Genomic DNA, 14,859 nt, shown 5'->3' on the forward strand with positions numbered 1-14,859 from the left:
AGAACGATTATTATTTTATCACAAGCCTTTCAGCATTTATGTGCTAAAAGATTTAGAAGTGGGAATTAATTTCCTCTAATAATTACTTTTTGTAGTTTGGTATCATCAATAACAGTGTTTTAAAAGTACTTTTTTCAAGCTAAAACAATATTTAAATCACTGACAATCACAATGACAACCATTACCAACTCCTCACAGATAAACATTAAAAAGTAAAATTGCAATTGGCTATTACATAATAACTTAAAACTTATCATGAATCTCTTGATAACAGCTGCAGTACTAATAAACATAAATAACATTATCACTTAAAGCAACATTAATCTTTGAACAAACAGATGTAATCACAAGAATAATAATACCTTAAGTTATCCGGCTTATATCGTGAATCGCTATCTGTATATAAAAGACTAGCTTTTACTCGCGACTTCGCAGACGTGAATTGAAAAAATAATAAAAAATGTAGCCTATATTACTCAGTGATAACGTAACTTTTTAATGGAGAAAGAATATTTAAATTCGGCCGAGTAGTTTTTGAGTTATCAATACATACAAAAATACAAAACTTCCTTCTTTATAATATTAGTATGTATGATTTGCATGTATGTTTATGTATGATTCGTTTATGCGATCATAAAATGAATATTGGCATTCGCGAACACATTTATAGGTTATAAAACATTGATTTATAATATTGTCTGGTTTTCCTTCAGCAGACGTACTTGGAAAAACTACAAGGTTAAATACATTTATGTCTTTACTAGCTCTCGCCTGTGATTCCGTCCGTGTGGAATTCTTACTAATATTATAAATGCGAAAGTTAAGATGGATGGATGGATGTTTGTTAGCGTTTGTAGCCTAAACGGCTGAACGGATCTACATGAAATTTGGCACAGATTTAGAGCATAGTCGGGAAGAACACATAGGCTACTTTTTATCCCGGGAATAGTTACGGTTCCCGTGGGATTCATTGATTTAGTTTTTTAATATTTACTCGATCATTCTGCAACGGTTCAACATATCTTATTGAAATTTGGCACAGATATAAAACAAAGTCTGGAGTACACATGGGATAAGCTTCATCCCCGAGAAATGTCCGGTTCCCGAGGGATACGTAGCTATTTGTAATTTATATAGTTCGTATGTTTACTAAAACTACGCGAACGAAGTTGCGGGCAACAGCTCGTAAAAAATAAAAGTAATTAGTCTATGTGTTTTACAGGTTATCCTCTACATCTATGCCAAATTACATCGAGATCCGTTCAGCAGTTTTGTATTTATACGGTAGTTATTAAGTAAGAAGAGATTATCTTATTATATGATAATTTTTTTATCAAAAACATTGTTATTAATCGACTGACAGTCTTGCATACCTTTGACTGTAGGTGCGCTACTGCTCGATTTTTAGTTATGTAACTAAACAGTTCATAAACGGGACGATACCTGGAATCAAACGGAGTTAGGCCTCGAACTCAAAAGTGTCAGCCCCATCAGAGGTCTAGGGCGCAGGGAGCTAATCACTCACTAGCTTGAAATTAAAACTGATTAGTTACGAAAGGAAAAGCGAGTAAATCGGTAGCTACTAATAGACCGAAGTGGAAATTATTGGTTGACCAAGCCAAGGCCCACAAAGGGCTGTAGAGCTAACGAAGAAGAAGAAGAACTAAACAGTTGAAGGCTGCGAAACAATAGACAATCGCACATGAGTTGTGCGATAGTTAATTCAAAGGTGGTCCCGCTTTTAATATATTCAACTTCTAACTATACTCCTAAATGTTCTAACAGTTTAAATAAGTGTTAAACGAAGACCCATTTTCAGTAGAAGTAGCGCTGAAGCGATTTATTGCAGCGCTGTAACGCTAAGTGCAACAGCGCAAACATTTCGCGCTGACGTCGACGTCTTGCGTTAGTTAGCGCTTTACACCCGCGAGTACTGAGTTCGCGTGACGTCGAATTGACGTCCAAGTTAAGAACTTAAAGAGGTAGTCATAAAATTGATAAAAAAACGCTTAAAACAACAATTGAAGGAATACAATTTACTGGTAACAAACACACTTTTAGAAGTATTTCCAGTAATAATAATAATTATTTTAAATCAGGGAGATATGTGTGAACTTTTACATACTAACGATGCAATTCAAAGGTAACTTAAATGATATGTATCTGGGATGTTAAGTAATTTAACTTTAATACATAAAAGAAGAGAAATATTTATACAATGAACTAGCACCTGACTTTACACGAGTGCAATGCTGATACGAAAATCTGCTTATTTACATCACATTAGAAATTAAACTGCATTACGTGGCGTAGTTTTAATGATCTAAACATACAAATGGACAGAAAGACAGCAGGAAACGATTTTTATACTGTATAGTGAAACATTTTTTTTATTTATATTGACTTGTATAAAACTTGTATAAAAGTCTATAAGTTTGTGACTTGCACCAAGGTATGATCTGTCAGTCGCAACTAGGTTGTTTAGGATTTACGTCGGCATTATTTGACTGCCTCCTCCTACCTGCTCACTTAATTACAACTCGTTCTCTACTCAGTTAAATAAACTTAGTACACTTTACTGACGACATCTGTTGATAAAGTAATCAAATTGATCAAGCACATGAAGGGTTAAACTTTAAATTTAAGTTGCAATCGATAATTTGAAATTCAATAAGTCAAGGTGAGTCGTCTTACATATTATATCATTATTTATTTGCGAGCTTATTCTATTTACTAACATTGTTATTATCGTTAGTGTTTTACTAATCTCAAATAACATGTCGTTTTTTAATTAAACAATTCAATCTATCTATACATGAAATAATTTGAATAAATAATGAAATAAATTGGAGTGTCTGTATGTAATATCAAAAGAAAAATTCCAGATTTCGGGAAGATGTATTGGCGTTGCTGATAACGAAAATGGCATCTAAATTTTTTTTATCTGTCTGTCTGTCCGCAAGTCGCGGTTGTTTTGGGTAATCTCCGGGTAAGTCTACTTTTTTATGTTATATTGCATAGACGAAGTCGCGAGCAACAACTAGTATGATATAAAAAGATACAATGTAAGTTTAACTTTTAATTAATAATTCTTTTGATATAAACTGTTTAACATAGTTCCTAGGAGACAAAGCAAAGACCACTTGTATGTAATAACGGGTATAAACGCGTTAACAACTTAATAAAGTTTATTCGTGATACTTACCTCAGGACAATCTTATCTTCATCGATAATGTATTTTATGAAAACACTTTACTCCTTACTGCTGTCTGTTTCCAACTAGCACAACTAATTGACCACAATGAAATTTGAACCATAACATACATACAATAAGGTTTAGTTTCAAACAGAATCTTTTATACTCTCTTACAGCGACATAGTTGTAACAAAATGAAGTTCTGTTGGCAGTTAAAACTGTGTCACTTTAAGTAACGTAAAAATTGTTTCATATTCAAGCTGTAACGTCAATAGCCATTTAAAATCAGATATCGTATTCGCTTTCGTATCGAGATAAAATTGAAATGGTTAGTTTTGAGCAAGAGATTATGTTTGCACTAAAACATAAAAACAAAATAACTAGCTGTCCCGTGCGGCTTCATCCGCATGAAATAAAAACTTTATTTATTGTTTACATTTGTCAAATTCTCTATTGCAAATATCAAAATTACCGTTCCCATAATAACCTTTCTTCCTTGATGTTGGCAGCTTGTAGTTTAAGGTCCCTTTCCCTCATTAACGTCCTTTTCCTATTTTTTACCCCCTAAGTTTAATAGCGTGAAAACGTATAGCCTATAGCGTATCGTAATTGTAAGGCTTTTTATTAAAGAAAGAATTATTCAAAAATATTCTGTGATTGTTGACATCCTAGGCTACAAAGTAGTGTGTGTTTACACTTTATTATATTAGTATAGATGTATTGTGTTACAAATTAACAAGGTTAAAAATGTTGATGTCCCTTGAACAAACATAAAGTCACTTTAAAAATATGTTACAACTAAAATACTAACAAACGACATCTATATGTAGATAAGGGCATTAAAATCTTTATATCTGTAGCATAGATTTATTCATATAGGTTTCCGGCACGTTGTCCTAAGGCAATAATTAAGAAATGAAAAGGAATTTCAAATTGCCTCGCGAAGCATTTATCGCTTTTTGATCGAATAAATTTTAGGAAATGGTCATTCGAGTCCTATGAGCGGTGTACCGCTATTTTCTCATATATCTCGACCTACCTACGTCATCCTTAAGTGGCATATTAAATGTTACTAAGGGGTGTTTAATGTAAATTTCTTATGAACTAAGATACTATAATTTCTCATTTTAAATGTGGTAGTAAAACTTAATTAAAACTTGAATTTTTGAATAAAAATGATATTTATGTTTCACAACAATCACTTATTTTAAATTGAGATTCGAAGTTAAATATCATTCAAGCATATTTTAATAATAAAAAATTTTAAAGTCATAATTTACCTCAATAAAATCGTTTCTTATCTTACATTTAGCAAAATATATTAACGCTTTTTGGCATTTCATTTTATTGGTTTATTAATATTTAGGAATAAGGGTATTATGTTACCTTACTTTCACTTATGAAATTAAAATCGACACTAACATTTTATTAATCAAGAAAATAAACTACTTTATAAGATACTAGATGTTGCCCGCGACTTCGCGATGATAAAAACTAGCCTATGATTTCTTCCTGACTATGTTCTACGTTATATGCCAATTTTGATAGAGATCCGAGCATCCGTTTAGATTACAAACTCTAACAAACATCCATCCAATCCTTCGCATTTTCTTCGCATCTTAACCTCTATCATCCAGTGGTGGGACAGGCTCTTACTAATACTAATCTAAAATAGATAAAAAGTGCAGATTTGAACTAAAATATTTGATACGTTCTAAGAATTACTTCTTATTTGAGAGAACACGAACAGAAGTTGCATTATGCACGACAGAAATGTTTACAAGTAAATAAGCTTACAGCTTAGAAACTTTTCGAAGTAAGCAGTATTCTTTGTTTGTACTCTTGTGAATTCGTAAGCTGGTGAGCCTTTTTTTATCTTTTTTGTTCAGACTCGCCAAACTATCAGAGAATTAAACAAGTTTGCAGTACTAGGGCTGTTTATGTTTTCCTAATCTCTACGGATTCAAAGAATAGAGTTAAACAGTCGTTTGTTTTTTAATTATAATAAAGCGTAAACACACACTTCTTTGTTACCTAAGATGTCAGCAATTACAGCATATTTTTGAATAACTCTTCTTTTAATAAAAAGCCCTACACTTACGTCACGCTTTAGGCTATATAATTTCACGCCACTAAACTTAGGGCATAAATATTTTGGATAAAAACCCTAATGTGGGAAAGAGACCATAAGTTGCTGCCAACATCAAGGAAGCAAGATTGCCAAGTTTTGTCATGTCATGTCATTTTGACATTTGCAATTGATAATTTGACAAATGTAAACAATAAAATAAAATTGTATGCGGATGAAGCCGCACGGGAGCAGCTAATTTGAAATGAGAGTACTTTTCGGTGTTAAACATTTGCATAATTTCTAAAGAATCTTGATTATATATTTGTTGCTAAAATTTGGTGAATTAAATAATTTTGTTATATTTTTCATCTAGTACATTGTCTTGATAATATTTTTATGAATATATCCCTTTTATTATTTTTAGTAATGATGTTAATAATCAAACACTGTTATTACCGTATAACATTATTATATTTCATCCCTCATATTAGAAAGTTTAGCGAATAGTGTCAACCCTAATCCGGATGAGAGCGGATACAAGCTCGTTTAGAGCTGGCAAAGCGGTGGATTAAACGAACGCGCCAATAACATTTACATAGAAATGGCGTTACACGGACACATTTTTACTGACCCTATTCTTTGAGCGGTTTTTTAGTTTCGTCGCCGTTTGGAGTTTTCACACAACTGGAGGATTGAAGTTTCTTATCGGAACAAGGGTTTTAGGAAACATTTGGATAGAATATGAATGGAATAGGGCTTGAATATATCATAAAAAAGAAGATATTTTTCAAAAAACCCTTTTGATATTTTTAAGAGAAAATAAAGCTTTAAGTTAAGAAAAGTGGGCTGTCGTATGTGCCTTGACAAATATTTTAAAGCGATTAGAAAGTATAGTTAACTATATTAAATTATATATTTTGTACTGTTTTGGAACATAGTGTTTTGCCACATTTAGGCAATAAACGTTTAGCGTCGACAAAATAGCTAGTGTTAGATATTATTACCTGTTTAAACGATGTTATTCTAATCAAAACGATCGGACGTTATGTTAAATAGGGATTTTTGGAAACTGTTTAGAATGCTGAATTAGAAAACAGCTCTAAACAAAATAGCTATTAATTTTAAATGCATTATGATGATAAAGTGTTAAAATTTTGTTGTTGAATAAAGGTTTAAACCAGGTTGATAACCACCAAAAAATGAAAAATATTTTCAAGTTACTTATTTTTATATCTTACTTATTCTACTTAAATTAATGCGTAAGTTTGGATGGATGGATGTATGTTAGAGTTCGCAGTCTAAACTGCTACACGAATCTCCATGAATTTTCAGACGGAGTCACGATCGAAGGCCAGTATATTAAAAAAAACAATCGTGTTTTGTTTTTATTTACATATTATTTTAGTTAGTTAATCTCTAAGTAAGAGATCGAAGTATAAGGACATCATAAGTCTGTGGAAAGAGCCGGCAATGCTAGCGCAGGGCAACATCTTACCCGTTACGACCCCGCACCAAATCTCCCGGCTAATACCCGCTCCCTTGTAATTCAGGCTTGATTCCAACAGCCCGCTGTCCGGCCCTGCTCCGTAAATTGCGGACCTCAATGATATCCCGCAAGTAATAAAAGACCTCTATTCCACGTGTAGAGTTCTATTTTAGCCTTTTTCCCTTTTATTTTTAGAACATGTGAAATAAAATGTCTTTTAGTATTGTTAATATGCCGATTACGCTGTTTAGCAGAAGGAAACAGAAGAATTTATGATTGATTTAACAATGATTACTGAATCGCTGACAGGCGTAAACGTTGAATTAAAAAATGTTTTTAAGCGTGGCCTTGATACTATTGTCGTTTCAGTATTGGACTGTTAGAGTCATATTTATTTAAGTCTGACGTTCCATTTGATAACAAACAAATGTTTAAAAAATGTGGTGAAACAATAACGAATTCCATATAAATGATTGCAATAAAAAGCCATGCCGTTAAATCCGTAAGTCTGGTTAATGCAGGTCGAATAAGCCTTTATAACATTTGGAAGGCTTTAATTTAGTCGCGAGATCCCCACTGATATAGTGCCCGCTCCGGCCTCTATATTGCCACCTATTAAAACAGTAAATCTCCGGTCAACTTCGCAAGGGGAAACAGGCTTATTTGACCCACATTAACACGCTTATTATCAAAACATTAGAATATATTAACAACCTTGATTTAATACAAATTTTTTATTCACACAATAATTAGATAAAAACTACATTGGTAATTAATGGCTGAGAATTGATAAAAAATTTAGAACGATCCTCTAATTAGGGTAATGATAAATTAATTGGTGCCTAGTGTAAGCTGGTAACTTCTGCATTCATAACAAATAAATAAATAATTTGCAATTGTATTCAATAAATTTAAATTAATAAGTCAATCAATGCAACACATTAATAAGCGAAACGATACTCCAAACTACACACATCCTTACAATGTAATGAGGAAATTCCACAGAGAACCGAATTAGAAGCAAAACGTTGGCGAGGGTCGGAACAGACCGCGACAAATGTACTAAGTCGACAAGTTCATCCCGCAACCCTCCCAAATCTCTGAAACAATGGCCAACATGTTAACTAGCCGGGGTCACCGCAAGAAGCAGATTAACACGCAAGCGAGACAAACATAGCATTTAGTTATCAGTGTGAAAGAGACAGGGATGTTAATTGAATTAAACGGGCAACGTTGGCAAGCGGAGCCGGGTGGCGCTTGTCTCTTATTGTGTTCGTGTAATAATGAAACATTGTTTGTAGATATTAAATTAAACCGGACCCGTTAGTTAAGGAAACGTCTACTATTCCATTGTTCTCTTGAAATCTGGAATGAATTGTTGCTACAGTAATGTCAATAACACCTGGTTATTTGACCACTGGATATGTTTAATAATAATTTACTATACTTAACACATCACGACTTAGTATAAAACAAAGTCTATACTCTCTGTCAGTCTGTCCTTACATGCTTACATCTTTTAAACTTCGCAAACAATTATGTCGCAGATTTTTTAATAAATAAAGTGATTTAAGAGGAAGGTTTATATCAAATACATGCATAATATAGTAGAGAAATACTGATAATTTTAGAGGTTTCTAATGTTATGTCGTTATTAATTGCATTTTCGTATCAACCCGTGCAAAGCCGGGGCAGGACGCTGGTGATTTATAATCTAGACATTCTCTAATTCGCATTACAATGCTCGGCATTTGAACAGTAATGCAGTCTCAAATATATTTGGGCTTTTAAGTCTACTCTAATTTATATTTAGCGGTTTCAATTTGAACAATAACATAAACTGAGAGGCGAAATTAATTTTGGAATGCAATATTTTAATTGACATCCAAAATAAAATTAATTATATTTAGTTTTATAGAAAACTAACTCCGACATTAATGTTACGAATAGTTACAAAAAGTGATTCATTTGTTTTATTTTGTGTTAAATACTTAAACGACCCTTTTGTATTCTAACATAAGAACATTAAATTATTTAGATAATTCAAACATCCTTTGTTAGCGTTTAAATTTACTTCAATATTTAATATTGTACGTTTGAAAAATAAAACAAAAGTTCTGCGTATCATCGCGTATGAGCCGGTCTCCTGTTTGACAGGTAACAAATTAATTTTTAATCTGTGAGACGGCTGCGGGGGCGACAAGACGCAGAGGGGGTTAGTACGCGCGTCATACATAATGTATGCGATGACTACAATTTTAAGCCAATAAATAACACCCCGTGTTACGGACCTAAATATGTATAATATTATACAACCCAACTTTATGGCCACGGACTGGTATCTTCATAGAGCTTGTTAATTCTTTTTTAACTGGTTCTTTGTTTAATCTGTGTCTATACTAAAATTATGTTATATGTTTATTAAAGAGGAAAGATTTGGACTTTTGTATGTATTGAAATAACTCAAAAACTATTGGGCCGATTTAAAAAATTCACTATTAAAAGCTACGGTATCTCTGAGTAACATAGGCTGTATTTTACAATTTCACGTGGACAAAGTCGCGAGCAATAGCTCGTCGTAGCTATTATGGCATAAGAAAATCATTTTAAACTCCAAACAAAAACGTATTTAGTAAGTAAACTATGGCTACATTATTAAGGCAATTGCTAATTCTTAACAACTGACATAAGTCTTCTCAAGATCATCTGCCTTTACGTCCCGCTACACCTAACATTGTTTCTGTCCAGTGGCTCCTAGCTCGTAGGATGTACCACGTGCTGCTAAAAAGTGTATCAACTCTATACGAGACTAATTATAATTTAGACAGTTTGTACCCTACAGTGTTATCACCCCGGCCGAGGGCTTGTTTGTGAAATAATGGATTCATTCCATATTCATTTACATCCTTAATAAGATTGGCGTGACACTGCCTGCTGTCGCCAAATTACCCTGTCAAATATAATAATCACATCGCCCTCTTAAAGTCGTTGTAATTCACTTATCGGTGCGTGGGAGTGAGATGGAAATATTCCGCCTCCTCCGTCTCGAAATGACGTGATCCAATTTAAATTTTCGCCTTTCTGATTTTGTTATGTCAAGCCCTAGTTCGAATTAGCTTCTGATTTCATGCTTGAAATATATTAATGTAGACAGGAGCGTGTGTTATAAAAATGTACATTTCATATGCGTTTTACTATGTATGTACAGACAGACAGAAATAGAAGCATCAATAGAACAAAACTCGTTGAAAACTACGTAAGTTTTTATATCTCAGTTTTTTGTGTTTCGTACCATATTGAAGTGTTAACCATACCTTGAAAATGTGTTAGTTTGAGAAAGTTCTGTATCCGTGCAATGTCAATTTATATTTCTTTTTATTTTGCAGTGTACTCACATAATCAGTGTTTATGCGTTATAACTATTTATAAGTTCCATAAACCTGTCAACGAAGTATTGTCATTGCGAAATCAAATAAAGCGCATTGCGAGATAATTTTGTTAGCGCACACCCCCTCCGGTGTCAATCGATGCGCCAACACTACTTGACAGATGGCCATACCGCTCCACACTTTATTATCTGTGAACTTACGTGTTGCAATACACAAAATTAATCGAGTGATAAATTTAAATTTATTATAACGATGCAATAAATTGATAAATAAATTAAATCCGATATTTATATTCTGAAAGCACCAAACGAAATTCATTTCTATTCCATAACCTTCGTGTTTAAATTTGCTGGATTTTCCATACATTTGTCAAAGGAGGCTGCTGCTGGGTAGCGAGGGGTGGTGAGTGCATTTAAAGGAAAAAATAGGAGGGTGTACGGCCGTTATGGGCAGCAGTTTGTCATCGGACAGCACTTTTATAGGCGCGCGGTCATTTCATCGCCGCTTATCTCTGCTCCATAATTTAGGGTGGAAGGTTACGACTGCTGGAAGATATTATAGAGCATAATAAAACGTACATTTTAAAAATATGAAAATTTATTACTCAATTTGCTTTAGTCGGAATCTTGGAAGTAGAAGCAATAGTTAGTATACCGTATGTTCATTTTACGTCTACTTGTGTTTACTACGCCTTAAGTGCTTTAATTTGCGTTAATAAATCAGTAATGATTCTAGTTTTCCACAAAGTATTGTTTTCCGGATATCCGAATGAATTGAACAATGGTGTTGTCATTTTGTCAAGTCCCACAAACTGGGGTGTACAGGACAAGCCGCGACAAGCTCGACGGTCGCACAATCATTTTTCATTACACACGATTCATTAACATGCAGGGGAAGGGCAATTATGTCCGCACCATCCATCACGCCACCCTACCATTTCATATTTAATGCCGCGGAAATGTGTTGCAATCAGCCGTTCCGATGGATGTCTATTTCTGATTGTAGTTGCAGTAAATTATCAGTCATGCAACATTTCAAACGACCAAAGTGACAGAAACTAATTATGTCAAGCAATTTTAGCCGAGTGCTTTCGACTTCATAGTTTTATTTCACACTTTTAGTTGCGGGGAATTTTGAAAACATGTTTTAATTAGAATTGTCTATATTTATTACCACTACTTAACTATACTTTTACAACGCCCTCTTTGATATGCACCTAATGCTATATATATACATAATTTACCTTTATTGTGGTTTTATATGCAATATTTTAGTCATTATACAAAAAGTCTACAATCACAGCTGCAGGGCAGTACTTTATCACCATTATATTGCGTTGTTGTTATTTTATTTCAGCTATTATCATTATTTATCTGGATGCGCAGGATCAAGGGCATCAAATAAATCCCTCGAATTTATGTCCGTGTTCGTATGTCCCTCTTTTTAATACGAAAATCTGATTAATATAATTCTGATTTATACGTCGCTTTAAACTCAGCCCCCGTTCGGTAGCACGTTGCGTTCAAATATCTCTACATTTTTCCGACCCTTCTTATCTCTCCTTTAAAGACCCTTAACTTATGTCTTTCGAAATGTTATCTTTAAACATTAGGGACGTAACGTTGTAAACTTCCTGTGAACTCGGCATTAAAATATTTTTATGGATTAAAAAAGTACATTATTTTTATTACTACTTCTAAAATCAAGAAGCTGCTTTGGACAATAATAGATCAGTACATACAATCTTCATATGTTCATACATCCTTAGCTTTCAGTACTCATAGTTCAATAACAACGCAAACAAATGTCCAGTGCATTGTAGGTCGGAGTATCTCATCGTATTCGACTATCGAATAGAAAAATAAATTGAAATGATGCGAACACTCGCTCCGGTTGTAAGGCATGATTTGTGTGTCGCGGCAGCGCTGTAATGGGCACCATACATCTCGCCAGGCGAGCGCGCGGGGGTTGGTTACTCCATTTTTCTCTTCCTCACCCCCGATGACGCCGCATAAAGGAATAATGATAAGGTGCTCTGCTGACTGCCAATTTAAAACGGACAGTGAGTAATGACGCGGTTAATTCAGCTACCGGCTAACGCGAGCGTTAAAACAACCACCTATATCTTATGAATGAAATTTTCGATAAGAAACATGTAGTCAACAGTCTATAGATTTCTAATATTTATCTTAGTTTTATTCGAGTATTCTTTTGCATTTATTTTTCCTTAATGTCTTGCAAACACCGAAGTAAGTTACGATTCTTTTAACGTGAGAAAAACAACTACGAAAGTAGTACGTATAAGTCGAAGAAATGATATAACGAGGCAATTGTTTCATTACCAGCTCTTACAACAAAACCCGTCCGCTTGAATTATATTTGAAAAATGGAGGGCTGACTGCTATAAAGCGAAGAGATAAATAACAAAAAAGTGCTCAACGTAGCGTTACATGCGATTTGAGAGTAGGTACATTAGTTATTATAACACGACAAAATATGTGTAATAAAACGTTATTTATTGCGAGAATAAAATATAACATTGGTTAGGGGCGGCAGATGGGGCGAGAGAAGTACCGCGTCCCAAGCTATGAGCGGTGTTTCTAATTGTTTATTGTATAGTTTTTTGGCGTAACAAAAACTCTAAAGTTAATGTTTCTTTGATTCTTTTTCAAGTATAATATCGTGATTTGTTTTAATAGTGAATGCAACATTAAAATGTCTCTAACTTATAAGTTTTAAAGTATTACTTAAATCTAAATTTAACTAAATTATGATTTTTTATTGTATTGTAACACACTTAAGGAAATTACATTAAAATGATTTGAATCTGGGAATAAAAGTGATTTCTTATCTTTTAAAATACCTTTATTTCCAGAGCCAACGCTAGTCGCTCACACTTGGACCACAAACACTCTCGGATATATTGACAGAGTCCTCGGTTACGGTTGCCGGAGAAAAATGGCGGTCATTTGTTGGCGTCGCAGTTTTGTTCTGTTGCCTTCGAGAGGCGAGATAATAGGTGATTTATTTGCACGATTAGACGAATGATTCGCGTCACTCCGACATTCAGGGAACCCACTACCGAGCTGTTCGTGCGAATCACTAGTATTTGCAAAACATGCAGTTAGCATTATTCATCATTTCTTACTAGACAGTTAACAAATGTTGGCTGGTAAATACTAAGGAACGAATATTATGTTTCTTTATAAGGGTTACACAATACTTCTTGCCACAACTAAGTTCTTAGCTTTATCGATGACTAGTTTACGTCCGTGACTCCATTCGCTTGGAATTATAAACACAAAAGTGTGTAGCCCATATATTCTTCCAGATTATACTCTACATGTTAACTGAATCTCATCGAAATCCGTTCAACCGTTAAGGCTACTAACTCTAACAAACATCCATCTAAACTTTCACATTTATAATATTAGATTTAATTGCGCTAAAACTGAAAGTTAATGAATCTACAACAAAGTTTAAAAGAATAGAAATACAAAACCAACTAATTCACAACCTTTAACTTAAAGAAACGAAAGCAAAATAAAACAATTACACGAATTTATTGATCTTGTATAGAAAACAAACTTAATGAATAAAGTCCGTGGATTCACGCAGCTGCAATAAAGTGATAATATGCACGTAAATAACACAAAGTAGGGAACAGAACACACAATAACTATACTTCAAAACCATTAGGGATCTTAATACAGGAATGGATAGAGTTACGGAAAACATTTATCTATACTTCAGGCAAGTAAAAGTTAATTGAATTGACAAAAGACTATTAAATGTGTCCATTCTCAACGGATAGACCGTGGTATACTGTCGCGAGCTGAGGAAGCAGGGATTTGAACTTCACGCTCAGAGTATGTTGACAGCAACAGATCGCAGTAAGCTCATGTCGTCGGCATCTTAATTAATACTGACATAATTACTGCAACTCGGAAATTTAACATCTTCAGCGCGACGATTAATTAGTCCAAGCAATTTAAGAAGCATTTAAGACTTTTAAACGTAGATTTTAAATTCAATCTTGATAACTAGATAAAGCTAGGTCGAGAATTATTCTTTCTTTTTTAAAACACATTTTACACTGCCAAAGAGATTTGTTTTCTTATAGTGACAGTCATAGACAATGAATTGACTTGTTGACAAGTGTCGAATAATTAAAGTGGGCAAATAACAATGTAAAATATGAAGCGTTGCTGATAATTCTGTTTCATTTCAAAACAGCTCACAAAGACTTTAACCAAATTGTTTACTAAAACATGTAGTGAAAATATTTACAATAACAGTTTCTACGATTACTATTATTCAACACTAGTTGTTCCAGTGCGACTTCATCCGCATGAAATTATGAAAATTTTGTTTCATTGTTTACATCTGTCAAATTAGCAATTATAAATGTCAAAATGACATGACACGATGACAACTTTGCTTCCTTGACGTTGGCAGCAACTTATGGTCTCTTTCCCACATATGAGTTTTTATCCAAAATATTTACCCCATAAGTTCAATGGCGTTAAAATATATAGCCTAAAGCGTGACGTAAGTGTAGGGCTTTTTATTGAAAAAATAATTATTTAAAAATATGCTGTAATAGCTGACATCTTAGGCAATAAAGAAGTGTGTGTTTACGCTTTATTATAATAGTATAGATATTTTCTATGTGTTATCTAATTCGTAACATAAGTATGAACAAGTCAACTCAGTG

This window comes from Papilio polytes, unplaced genomic scaffold, assembly GCF_000836215.1.
Source record: "Papilio polytes unplaced genomic scaffold, Ppol_1.0 DF822511.1, whole genome shotgun sequence".
Classification (NCBI taxonomy): domain Eukaryota; kingdom Metazoa; phylum Arthropoda; class Insecta; order Lepidoptera; family Papilionidae; genus Papilio; species Papilio polytes.